Below are 13,920 nucleotides of genomic sequence, written 5' to 3' on the forward strand. Positions count from 1 at the left end.
CAACCAGCAGGCACCTTTCCATATAAACCCCCTGATCCTGCCTTTGGCCCACAGCCTTCTATGTTTCTTAAATGCTGCCAGCAACTCTGCTTCCACCACTCTCTCCAGCAATGTGTTCCAGATACTCACCACCTTCACAAAATGGTCCCTCTCAGCTTACCACTAAATCTCTGACCCCTTTCCCGAAATCTACATCCTCTCGTATTATTCACCTCTGATAAGGGGAAGTTTCCTGCAATCTACCTTATCTATACGACTCAATTTTATTTACTTCAATCATTTCCGCTTTTAACCTCCTCCACTCCACAGACTTAGCCTCTCCAGTCTCTCCTCATAACTAGAATGCTCCATCCCAGGATACATCCTTGTGAATCTCCACTGCACCCCTTCCAGCACTGTTACATCTTTCCTATAGTGTGATGACCAGAACTGCATGCAATACTCCAGCTGAGATCTTATAAAGTTGCATAGCTTCTGTGCTTGTACACAATCCCTCAACTAATCAAGGCCAGAGTCCCATCTGCTTTCGTAACATTACCTACATGTGCTTTCAAGGATCTTTGGAATTCAACACTAAACGTCTCTGTTTCTCAATGCTCCCTAGGACCTTACCATCTATGATGCATGTCCTAACCTTATTAGTACTCTCAAAATGCGTCACTTCACATTTATCAGAATTCATCTGCCATTTCTCAGCCCACTTGACCAACATATCGAATTCACCCTGTTGCCTAAGACTATCCTCCACACTGTCAACAATTGCACCAATCTTCGTGTCACCTGCGAACTTACTGATCAAGCCTTCTATATCCACATCCAAATAATTCACATATATTACAAACAGCAAGGTCCCAGCACTGATCCCTGTGGAACACCAGTAGTCACAGGTATCCATTCACAAAAGCAACCCTATACCATCACCCTCTTATCTCCTTTTGCCAAGCCAATTTTGGATCAAATTTACCAACTTGCCCTAGATCCCAAGGTCTCTAATCTTTTACATCAGTTTCCCTTATGGGACCTTTTCAAAGTCCATGAAACCACATTCACTGCACTGCCCATATCAATAGACTTCGCTACTGCCTCAAAAATGCAATCAGATTCATCAGACAAGATCTCCCCTTGACAAACCATGCTGGTTATCCCTGATTAGTCCCTGCCTTTCTATGTGATCATTAACCCTGTCCCACAGAATTTTTTTTCCAATACCTTCACTACTACTGATGTTAGGCTCACAAGTCTATAATAAATAGTCTTTTTCCTGCTGCCCTTCTTGAAAAGGGGTACAACATCTGCTGTGCTCGTCATTTGGTACCTCACTTGAGGCCCCAGTGAAAATTTAAAAATCTCAGCCAGAGCCAATGCAGTTTCTTTCCTCGTCTCCCATAGCAGCATAGGATAAATCTCTTCCTGCCCTAGAGATTTATCCATCTTTAAGCCCACTGAGGCATTGAGTAATTCCTCTTTATTTCTGCAGCCTTGCACTAGAAATACTTCCACTTTATTTATGGAGACTAGAGGAGAAGAAAAATGAAGACAGCTGCACACTGGTGAATAACACAATTTCCTATTTGCGTTATTACAAACATGGTTGCCATTGATGCACTGAAGTTACGCCGTGTCAGGGACTGCTTCACCCCATAAATTTGTATGTCAGCTGACCCAAAGGGACCTTGCCTACATGGAGCAGAGATCATGCTGGGGATTAAGGAAAATAACTTAACTGTACCCAATATCGAGTTAGAAGAAATTTCTACTCATCCTAAGCACCAGTCCTGTCAACCAATTTAACACTTCAGAGTGAAGGGGTTAGGAAGGTGGTGATGAGGGTAGAGTTGAATGCCATCAGAATACAAGTAAACACTCACTAACTTTGCAGTAAACACATGGGCTGCTTGGCAGCAGATATCCTCAGTTTGCTGTGTGGTTTGGACATATGCACTACCTACAACGGGCACCTCAAAGTAACAAGAGATACTTACTTATTGTGTCCATACCAACTCCAGGCAGAATATCCCATCAATCCTATCCCCCCCTCTCTTAATTTTCTCCGTAGCCCTGCAAGTTATCTCTCTCACATGCCCATCAATTCCCCTTTGATTTTGTTTTACCTACACTAAGGGGTAATTTACAGCAGCCAACTGGCCTACCGGAACATCTCTCGAACAGATGCTGGCTTCACAAAGTCTTCCAAAGCCATTCTCAGAACAACATCAGTATCCTCTTCCAGGCCAATACCTCCAGCACTGAAGCCCTAATTGCAATCAGTTGGCTTTGTTGGGCAAGCTATATCATACATATTCCTGACACTAGTCTCCCAAAACTGACATTGTCTTCTAACTGCCAATGCACAAAAAGATTATCAAGGGGACACAGGAAAAGATTCAAGTAAATTCTAAAACCTTCCTGAAAAATGTAACATTGCCACTGAGTTTTGGCAATTCCTAACCCATGACTGATCAAAATGAGGGATCATTCAGGGTGCACAGAGAACCTAGAATCTCTTTGTCAAGAGCACACAGAGCCCTGTAAACACAGCAGAAGGAACACACCAATATCCCACACTCAGTACCACCTCCGATTCTTCACCCTCCCCAATCTCCTCTCACTCCCTCCCACTCCAATACACCCCTCCTCTCCCTCCTATGGCCCTTTGTTTCACCCCTTCAAACCCTGCCATGTCTTCATCATGCACCCCCCCCCCCCCCACCACCAACCTCCTTCTCTCAAAAGCTGAGTTGTCAGTCCTCAGCAGTGTTCTCACCTTTGTACCCTCCTGCCTGCACCTCAGTGAGTTCTGGGCCTGATATGATGTCAAGCTATTCTTCTGCCACCTTGGACTCTGCCTAAGAAAGTGTGAGAGGGAAGAGTAGGGCAAGAGAGAAGGAATTGGGGGAAAAAAAGAGATAATGAGAGGGGAAATGAAGAGTGCAGTATCCTGCCATCTTGCAGGCACAGAGTCCTGACTTGGGTTAAAAGCCAGGACTTGGTTTGGAGCACCCTCCAGCTACTGTCCTCTGGCAGCAGTCCAGCCCTCGTCTATCTTTCTCTCCTCCCTCAATTCATCTGCTCCTTCTCCCACTCAACCTGCCTTTTTTCGGTCTGCTTCTCTCTCCTACCCGTCCTCCATCCCACTTCTCTTGCTCACTCTTCATCCTGTCTCCCTCTATTCTCCCACTACTCTTTTGCACTAAAATACTGAAGGCAATTAAAATGATCAGTAACTGAACACAATCTTCACATAATTAATGATAACTGAGTCACTGAAACTTACAAAGACAACCAATGCATATGGTAGGTCACCAGGAACAAGACTGGGAAACCACATCAGTCAAACATGAGATGGGTCTTAAAGGCAGGGTGCCACTTTTGTTGGGTCTGAACACAACAAAATAAGAAACCTTGACCAAAGAGGGTAGCAGGAACACCATTTTCTGCAGATTCACCTCCTAGTCACATACCATCCTGATTTCTAAATATATCACCAATCCCTTATCAGCTCTGAATTTAAATACAAAGGCATTCTGGGAGGACCTTCACTAGAAAGACTACCATGGTTCAAGAAGAGGCTCACCATCACTGTCCCTGGGGTCATTTTTGATGGGCAATAGATGCTGGCCTGCCAATGATGCCCATTACCATGAAATAAACGAACTGATGAAATTGTAGGCCTTTGAAGTTGAAACTGCACTGCAAACTTCCTGTCAAACTTTGTATAAGCCTCCTCTTCCTGCTAATTTTCTAAATGAATTGAGTTAACTCTTAGTTCAAACAGTGGAGAAAGACATTTCCTAAATCAGAACTTGGGCCCCGTTCTTATCAACAGTTTTAGATACCTGCACTTTAATAGTGACATTCTACCTTATGGAGGCCCTGTCCTCTCCTCTGCTCCCCTCAATACCTGTGTGGCTATACAAAGAAAGTATGGATACCAGGCCTGGATTAACCAGCAATGTGCAACAGGTTTTAAATTGAACAGTTTTTCTTTAATCCTATGGTAAAGTGAGTATCAGTTTAGTTTCACTTTCAAATTATGGATGTACAAATTTCTTTTAGGGCTTGACATGGGAGATGCAGAGTTGATGTTTCCCTTGTCTCTGGTGTCTCACATCAAAGTCTTAAAATAATGGGTTGCATATTCAGCAAAGAGATTATTTCACCAGGTGGTTAGCAAATATTAGTAATTCTCTGCACAAGGAGATTGTGGAGGTTCACTCACTGAGTACATTCAAGACAGAGATTGATAGATTTCTGGGTATTAAGGGAGCAAGGGATATGGAATTAGTGCAGGAAAGTTGCACTGAGGTAAAAGATCAGCCATGATCTTCTTGAATGGTGGAGCAGGCACAAGGGACTGAAAGGCCTACCCCTGCTTCTAATTCTTATGTTCCAATGTTCTCTGACCACAGACCCACACAGCTCAGGTACTTTCAGCCATAAAACATTTACACAGCTTCCTGTTTCAGAGTTTTTATATGTCTAGTAATTGTTTTACACAGCTTGCAACATAAAAATAACCTAGCCCAGGCTGACACTTGTGAGCTGCCTTATTCTACTCTTACCAAAAGAATTATATACTTCTTTCACAGGAGGCATGAGTAAGTGAGGAACAGAGGCGGTGTCTCCACCGCAGCAACTGTTGTCATTTTACCATATGCACACACCTGTTTGGCTCAGCCTCAACATTACAAAATTAGTAACTGCAAACTAGAATTCAAAAGTAAGACACTGTTTCATAGCAAGGCGTATGCATTTTATTCTTCAGCCAAGAGTCCGAGGGTGTAATTTATTGCATCCGGTGCTCCTGGTGTGGCCTCCTGTACATTGGTGAGACCTGACATAGTTTAGGCGACCACTTCATCGAGCGCCTTCACTCCATTTGCCACAACAGCCAGGACCTCCCGGTAGCCACCCACTTCAATTCCACATCTCACTCCCATACTTACATGTCTATTTATGGCCTCCTCTACTGCCACATTGAGGCTAGATGTGGGTTGGAGGAACAACACCTCATATTCCTCCTTGGGAGTCTCCAACCTGATGGCCTCAACATCAATTTCTCTAACTTCTGGTAATCCCACCCCTTCTTTTTCTTCCACCCCCCCCCCCCCCAACTCCGTTGTCTTCCATTATTCCTGTGGCTCCCTTCCCCCACCTTCATGACCTGCCCGAATCCTCTCCATCCTTTATTCCACGGTCCACTGCCTTCCCCTACTGGATTCCTTCTTCCTCAGCCCTCTGCCTCTTCTACCTATCATCTCTCAGCTGACTACATCTTCTCCCCCTCCTCCACCCACCTACCAACCCCTCACCTGGACTCGCCTATCACCTGAACTCACCTATCACCTACATGTGTGTGCTCCTCCCCCTCCCCCCACCTTCTTATTCTGGCCTCGGCCCTCTTCCTGTCCAGTCCTGACGTAGGGTCTCGGCCTGAAGTGTAGACTGTTTACTTCCTTCCACGGATGCTGCCTGACCTGCTGAGTTCCTCCAGCACTTTTTGTGTATTGCTCCAGATTCTAGCATCTGCAGAATTTTTTATGCCTCTATTCTTCACAACCCTTGTTTTACTTTCTTGTGATACTTTTACAAAGCTGATTTGTTTTTCTTTCAGCAAGGAAGCATGCCAATTATAAACCTAAATGTGAACATAATTAGGATAGAAGTAGGCCACTCAGCCCCTTGAGCCTGCTCTGCCTTTTAATTGATCATGGCTGTTCTGATTGTAATCTCAACCTCACAGTCCCATCTTCCCATGATAACCCTTCACTACCATGCTTATCAAGAGTCTATCTCACTCCACCTTAGAATTATTTAAAGACTCTACTTTCACTACCCTTTGAAGAGAGCTTTAAAGACTCGTAACCCTCAGGGAGAAAGAGTTTTGCCTCATCTCTGTCTTAATGGGCAATCCCTTATTTTATAGCTCTGCACATTCAATATTGATGTACTTTGTTTCTACTGTTATATACAAAAAGTTCCCTCACTGACTGATCCCTCTGGTGGTTCCCTAGTTGGCTTCCAATCATCCACACTTTCCTAAACTTCAGGTCCTCCAGAATTACTCAATTATTGCTACCCTTCAATCCCATCCTCACTCACTGACAATGATCCACCAAGGATTGGGCAAGTTCTCCTGATATCTGAAAGCTTCACCTGCCCAGCCAATACCTAGACCTGGGTCTCTCTCATTCTGCCCTTTTAAGCATTTTCCATACTTTGCCCTAGCTGTCCCACAATCAGCCACCCAAACTTCACACTGCTCATTCCTGGTCTCTCTGCTTTTCTCACCCCTTGTAATATTGTCATCATTGGTTTGGCATTCACTTTTAATGATTCTTCTAATGGCACAATTAGTGCCAAGGGCCACAAATTGGCTGGGTTAGCCTGGGAAGTGGGGGCAAGGAAGTAGTACTAGTGACTATCAGCTGTCCAGTGACCCATGCTGAACAGTGTTGCTATGATAACGATGAATGATTTACTGATAATTAATGCCTCTGATGTCAAATGGCAACTCCCTCAGTAGATATCTCACAGATGAAACAAACTGCCAAAGACTGGAGGCTTCTTATCATCTGTGATGAAATATAGAAATTGCAAGTTGTGAAAATACCAATTCAAATTTGATTGAGATCAACATATCTGATGAAAATGAAGAGGTAATTCCAAAATCCCAGAGTAGGCTGCTACTGCAGGTGCGTATTTCTAGGGAGTTAAAAATAATGAAATGCATTGTCTGGCCCCAAAATTGACATCACTTCTCACCAGGTAGAAAGTGTTCAGCCAGTAGTCGGAACCTGACCATTTCTATCCTTTCTCAGATCAACTCCTCTAGTGGACTTTCAATGTCTTCTTCATTGTGCATTCTTTGTAGAAATGATTTTCAAATCTTCATTGCACACATTTTCCCCATAAACAGGTCATTTCTTTTACAGTGGCATGTGTTGCTTCCACAATATTTGTAACATCTTGGCTGTAATTTCCTAGTTCTGCCTTTTGTTTCACATTTCACCAAGCCTTCTTCCTGCTGATGGCCATCCAACATTTCTGGCCTGGTCTAGAGAGTTCCCGCAGCTTTGGATGCCTGTGTACTCTTTCCTATCTTTAACAGTCTCACATGGTAGCCTTTCACTCAGGATTGAATCCTGGATTCCATGAATAATCTAATCTCTGAAGGGAGAGTCCTTCAGACCTGTGAAACTGCAGTCCTCTACTTCTGCAAAACCACGGTTGACTGAAGATAAGATGGAGATGTAGAGAGTAATTATGAAATCCAAATGTTCCACAATGGAACCCAAACGACACCTCAATCATTGATGATCTCCATTCCTTTGTTCTGAAGTACCTGCCACCCCGAAAGGCATCCAAGTCGTGGCCGGCCACACAAATACCTGTGTCCTTCTACAGGTTAACGACAAAGTGGACTCCACTGGATTTTTCCACAAATCCATACGTGGATTGTAGTGACAGACACAGTTACTGGTTTTTATCCATCGATACAGAGACCAGCAGAGAGTGCCTCTCTCTCTCTCTCTCTGACTGACTCCAAACTGAGTGACCGTCTGCTCCAAAATGTCATCACATTGTTATCTCGTTGCCATGGTAATGCCACACACACTACGGTACTGTGTCTTAAAGGGACATTCCCCCAATAGCAACCTAACCTGTAACACATTCTATTTGAAACTAGCCCATCTGTAAGAGATATTTAGTATCCTCCCTGGCAAAAAAATTTGTTTAACATATTTGCCATTTCCTTGATATAATTCCCCAGCCTCATTCTCTAAAGATTTCACACTTACCTCAGCCACACTTTTTTATCGTATATCCACAGAAGCTTTTGCTGCTTGTTTTGACATTATATACAAGTTTTCTCTCAAAATCAATTTTCTCCTTTTGTATGAACTTTTTAGTCTTTCAACTGCTGATTCCTGAAAATTCCTAGTCCTCTCGTCCACCACTTGCTACCTTGCATGCTCTACAAGTGCATGGGAACACAATTGTGGACACAGCCCAGCGCATCACAGAAACCAGCCTCCCTTCCTTCATCTTTACCTCTCACTGCCTTGGCTAAACAGTCAGCATAATCAAAGACCCTTCCCACCTGGGTCATTCTCTCTTCTTCCATCAGGGAGAAGATACAGGAGGGCACGTACCACCAGGCTTAAGGACAGCTTCTATCCCACTGTGATAAGACTATTGAACGGTTCCCTTATACGATAAGATGGACTTTGACCTCACGATCTACCTTGTTGTGACCTTGCACCTTATTGCACTGCACTTTCTCTGTAGCTGTGACACTTTACTCTGTACTATTATTGTTTTTACCTGTACTACCTCAATGCACTCTGTACTAACTCAATGTAACTGCACTGTGTAATGAATTGACCTGCACGATTGGTATACAAGTTTTTCCACTGTACCTCAGTACAAGTGACAATAATAAACCAATACCAATGCCATTTCCCATTTGTCCTCTCCAAACTGCCCACTATCCTGATTTGGAAACATAGTTCTGGTCATTCATTAATGTTGGGACCAAATCCTGGACTCCCTATCCAACGGCATTGTGGAAGAACCTTCACCAGAGAAACTGCAGCAGTTCATGAAGATGGCTTAAGGGCAATTAGTGATGGGCAATAAACAGTAGCCTTGCCAGTGACGTAAGATCCTGGTAAATGAATGAAAATTTGTTCTCTAAATTCACCACATGTGCACGACAGGAGCAGATGTTGACACTTGAGCTTATTTTCAGTCAGCAGTAATAATTGTTGCTATCCTGCCAGGGGTTTTAGCAACCCGGCCTAGTGCGTCCATTAGGTGAAAAATACCCCTCCTTTCAACTTTGTTTTATTTCCCCGTTTACAAGTAGAAGCGTAACTGGAAGTATTTTTAGTTTATTCCTCCTTCGATTTTGTTCCCAACCACACCTGCTTCTTACCACAGGATTCACCAAGGGAGATTTGGATCACTGATTCCCTGTGTGAACTGTACTTACTTTACCTTCTCCTTGAGCAAAAGCCCGATTCTTGGCGTTAATTATTAATTTAAGTATCTTCCCGCAGCGCTTCTGAGGCTCGCCGACATAACCCGACCTAAACACCACCACTCGCCGCCTCTGCCCCTCGATGCAGCCGCCAAAAGGCGCGTCATCAGCGCATGCGGGGACCAGTCACGTGGTGGTGGTGAGCGCGGGATCTGCTGTTGGGTGGCGGGTCGATGGCGGTCGTCACTCTGAGGTAAAAACTCTGTAAGCCGCGGGTTTCAGGATGTTGATGGTGTGAGACTTGGCAATAGGAATGCCACTGAATGTCAAGGGTAGGTGGTTAAACTGACTTGCTGGAGATGATCATTGCCTCGTATGAATGTTACTTTTCAATGCTTACCTGAATGTTCTCCAGGTCCTGCTGCATTGCCGGCACAAACTTTAGTTCAGGAGCAGGTAATGGGAATGAACATTGTTCAATCATCAGCAAACATCCCCACTTCTGGCCTTATTGATAGTAGAAAGGTCATTGGCAAAGCAGCTGAGGCCGATTAGAGTTAGCACGCTGCCCAGAGGAAATGGTGGAATAATTAACTCTTAACAGTCACAACCATCTTCCTTTGTATGAAGCTGAAGTCCAACTACTGAAATGTTATTCCCCTTGATTCCCAGTGACTTCAGCTTTACCAGGGCTCTTTGATGTCCCACATGGTCAAATGTTGCCTTGATGTCAAGAACAGTAACTGTCACCTTGCCTTTGGTGTTCAGCTCTTTGGCCCATGTTTGTTTGGCCCAAACCATGATGTGATCTGGAATTGAGTGGTCCTGGTGAAAGCCAAACTGGTCATTAGTGGTCAGGTTATTAATGAGTAAGTGTCACTCGACCACGCTTGTGACACCTTCCGTCACATAACTGGTGATTGAGAATAAGCCGATTGGGTGGATTGGGTCAGATTTGTCCTTGTGAACAGGACACATTTGGGTGATATTTCATGTTGTCGGACTGATGTCAGTATTGCACCTGTAGTGGAACAGCTTGGCTAGAGGTGCAGTTAGTTCTGGAGCACAGGTCTTCAGGGCTACAGCTGGGATGCTGTCTAGTCCCTCAGCCATCTCTATCCTATCAATTGAAGATGGGCCTCTGGGGATCTTGGGAGGAAAGCTTGTTGGCTTTGACTATCCCAATATTCCTGCTCAATTAGCAACACATATTAGAATTATAGAAAACTAACCAAGCAGAAGGAGGCCATTTGGCCCATCATGTGCTTGTCAGTCTGAAAAGAGCTAATCAGATTAATCCCATATTCCAACACTAGGTCCATAGACCTGGAAGTCTCTACTCTTCAAACATGCATCCAATTACTGTTTCAATGTGGTAAGAGTTTCTGCCCCAACCACTCCATTAGGTCATCATTTGCAGATGACTACCATTCGCAGAGTGATACCTTGTCTTTCTTCTACTGATTATTTTTCATCCAGAAAGTCATGAGGCATGGGACCAATGGAGACTTGGCTGCATGCATTCAGAATTGGCTTGCCCACAGAAAGCAGAGGGTGGTAGTAGATGGTGAGTATTCTGCCTGGAGGTCGGCGACTAGTGGTGGTCTGCAGAGATCTGTTCTGGGACCCCTGGTCTTTGTGATTTTTTTAAATATAAACAACTTGGATGAGGAAGTGGAGGGGTGGGTTAGAAAGTTTGCAGATAACATGAAGTTTGGAGGTGTTGCGGATAATGTAGAAAGTTGCAGTAGGTTACAGAGGGATATAGACAGGATGCAGAGTTGGGTGGAGAAGTGGCAGATGAAGTTCAATCTGGAAAAGTATGAAGTGATACACTTTAGAAGATTGAACTTGAAGGTGGAGTACAAAGTTAATGGCAGGATTTTTAGCAGTGTGGAAGAACTAAGGGATCTTGTGGTCCAAGTCTATAGATCCCTCAAAGTTGCTGCGCAAGTTGATAGGGTGGTTAAGAAGGTGTATGGTGTGCTGGCCTTCATTAGTCAGGGGATTGAATTCAAGAGCTGCAAGGTAATGTTGCAGCTTTATAAAACTCTGGTTAGACCACACATACTGTTCAGTTCTGGTTGCCTCATTATAGGAAGCATCTGGAAGTTTTAGAGAGAGTGCAGAGGAAATTTACCAGGTTGAGTGAGCTAGGGCTTTTCTCTTTGGAGTGACGGAGGATGGGAGGTGACTTGGTAGATGTGTATAAATAATATTGAGAGGCATAGAGTGGTCAGTCAGCACCTTTCTTCCAGGGTGGCAATGGCCAATACAAGAGAACATCCGTTTAAGATGAGTGGAGGAAAGTTTAGGGGAGATGTCAGAGGTAGGTTTTTTTTTACACAGAGTGGTGGGTGCCTGGAATGCACTGCCAGGTGTGGTGGTAGAAGCTGATATAATAGGGACATTTAAGAGACTCTTAGGTAAGCACATGGATGTAAGAAAATTGGAGGGTTCTGGGCTGTGTAGGAGGAAAGGGTTAGATTGATCATGGAATAGGTCTATAAAAGTTGGCACAACATCATAGGTCGAAGGGCCCGTACTGTGCTGTACTGTTCTATGTACCTTAGCTAAGGGAAATAAATCTTCCCTCTTTACTTATGATCCCCAAATGTTATGCAACTCAACTAAGTCTTTCCTTTGAACTGAGAAGAGAAACCGACTTAATGTTTCAGGTCAAAGATCTTTTGTCAGAATTGGGAGGAGGAGAAAGAGATAACATTTCACGTCAAAGATCCTTTGTCATAACTGGGAAATGTTAATTCTTTCTTTTCACAAATGATGCCTGCCCTGCTGAGTCTTTCCAGTATTCTCTGAACTATTTGTTGAGTCTTGAAGACTAATGTCCCCATTTGGAAGATGAAGTGCTGTACCTTGCACTTGCTTAGAGTTTACATGGAATGGTGTAGGATGCTAAAGACAGAGAGGTCATAGTTGAAGTGGATAAACCAATGGTCTTGTATGCATTTTGAAATTTCCATACGAGTGAAGAGAGATTTCATAGCTCAGCTGGAAGTGGTATTGGTGGTGAACTGGTGATAGGGATTATCTGTATCGTTAAACATAAGGCATTGCAATCATATGGATTACACTGGATGAACCAATGGTCTTGTATGCATTTTCAAATTTCCATTCGAGTAAAGAGTGTGCACATGCCTTGGTGATTAATGCTATATTGTCTCTTTGCTAGACTGGGTGATGCTATTGATCAGTACAGTACATTGGGTAAGAATGTGGCAGTACCCTTGAGCCAAGTGTAAGTTAAAGTAATTATCCTCATTGAAGTTGTAGATTTGTGTGAGCTAATGGAGATCTTTGTGAAGAATAGAGAGAAAATGATGAGATGAGTACGACAGGAGGAAAATTAATGACGTTAGCCTGCATGGACACAAGCAAGTAAAGAGGATGGTAAAGCTTGGGCTACTGACCCTACATCAGCAAAAATCACTCTCAACTTCCTCTGGCATCCCATAGATATCCAATGGATCAACAGAAACTATAACTGAAAAGTGTTCAAAAAGATTACCCTTGACTGATGCTAGACCATTTATAATTACTTGGTTGATCCTTCTTTTTAGAAGAGAGATGTTATTATTTAAAGTAAAAGCAGAAATGGCTGGGAAAACTCAGCAGATCAGCTGGTATTGTGGAAAGAGTTAACATTTTGAGTTGAACTTCAGAACTGAAAAGATGAGAAAACAAATTTGTTTTAAGGTGCACAGAGGGTTGAGGAGGGATGGATTGGACAAAAAGAGCATCTCCAATAGGGCGAGGCCAGTGTTGCCACAGTGATATGCTTGTTATGAAGCAGTCTGTATGATAACTTATGGGAGTAATTAGAAAGAAGGGAAATAAACAAAGGGACATGTAAAGTTATGAACTGCAGGTCAAAGCTGTTGTAGAGAATTGAAACCAAAAAGAGAATGTTGGAAATAGCCAATTGATCAAGTAGAAAAGTTGGGTTAATATTACAGATGGATAACCTTTGCTTTAGAATTGGAAAGTTCTAACGTAACAGAAAGCGGGTTACCTGAAATGTTGAATTCAATAGTGAGTCCCGAAGGCTGCAACATGCTCTAATGGAAATGAGGTGCTTTTCCTTAAGCTTACGTTGGTCATGTTAAAACAGTGGAGAATGCAAGAAACAGGTCAAGGTGGATGGAGAATTAAAGTGACAGGCAATTGCAAGCGCCGGATTGTTCCTGCAGACTGAATCAAAGTGCTCAACAAAGTTATGAAACCACATCACTATGACTGAATGCAGTACAAGAGATTAGAAGAAATGCAAATGAATCACTGTTTCATCTGTTCCTGAATGGTGGGAAGGGATAAGGTAAAAGAACTGCTGTTGTATTGAAAGAACTGTCAGAAGGAGAGCAGTTGGTGGAGATGGGAAAGGGGAGCAGGGAGTCAGAAGGAGAACAGACCTTTCGGAAACTGAAAGAGAAGGGGAAGTAGTAGCATTTGTTGAAAGTGCTGGAAACTGAATGCAGAAACTGGTGAAATGAAAAGTGAGGATTGGGGAACTCTTCTTCGGCTGGGAGGAGAGTAGGGGAGAGCAGAGGTATTGGGCGTAGATGAGAAGTGGTCAAAGATTTTGTCAACTATGGTAGAAGGGAAACCATGGTTGAGGTAAAAGGAAAACATGAAAAGGAGGCATCTGTGTGGAAAATCTCAAGATCGGAGACACAGAAGAACTGGAAGGATATAATAGGGTCTTTACATAAGGCAGGGTGGGAGGAAGTATAGTTGAGAGATTTTGGAATCTGTAAGCTTTGATTTTTTTGCTAATCTGTATCTCCTGAGACAGACAAATCTAGGTAGGGACAGGAAGAGTCAGGAATAGATTTTGTGGACAAGAGAACAGGGTGGAAATTAGCAGTAAAAGTGGTAAAATTTTTGAGTTTCTGAGTGCAGGGAGCAGCCCTATA

General features: G+C 43.4%; 1 protein-coding gene across 1 annotated transcript in view; it reads left to right on the forward strand.

The window, feature by feature from the left end:
- Positions 1–13,920, forward strand: part of LOC127582617 (cathepsin L2-like) — a 195,890-nt gene that overhangs the window by 134,321 nt on the left and 47,649 nt on the right. The window lies entirely within an intron of this gene.

This window comes from Pristis pectinata, chromosome 24, assembly GCF_009764475.1.
Source record: "Pristis pectinata isolate sPriPec2 chromosome 24, sPriPec2.1.pri, whole genome shotgun sequence".
In the NCBI taxonomy this organism is placed as follows: domain Eukaryota; kingdom Metazoa; phylum Chordata; class Chondrichthyes; order Rhinopristiformes; family Pristidae; genus Pristis; species Pristis pectinata.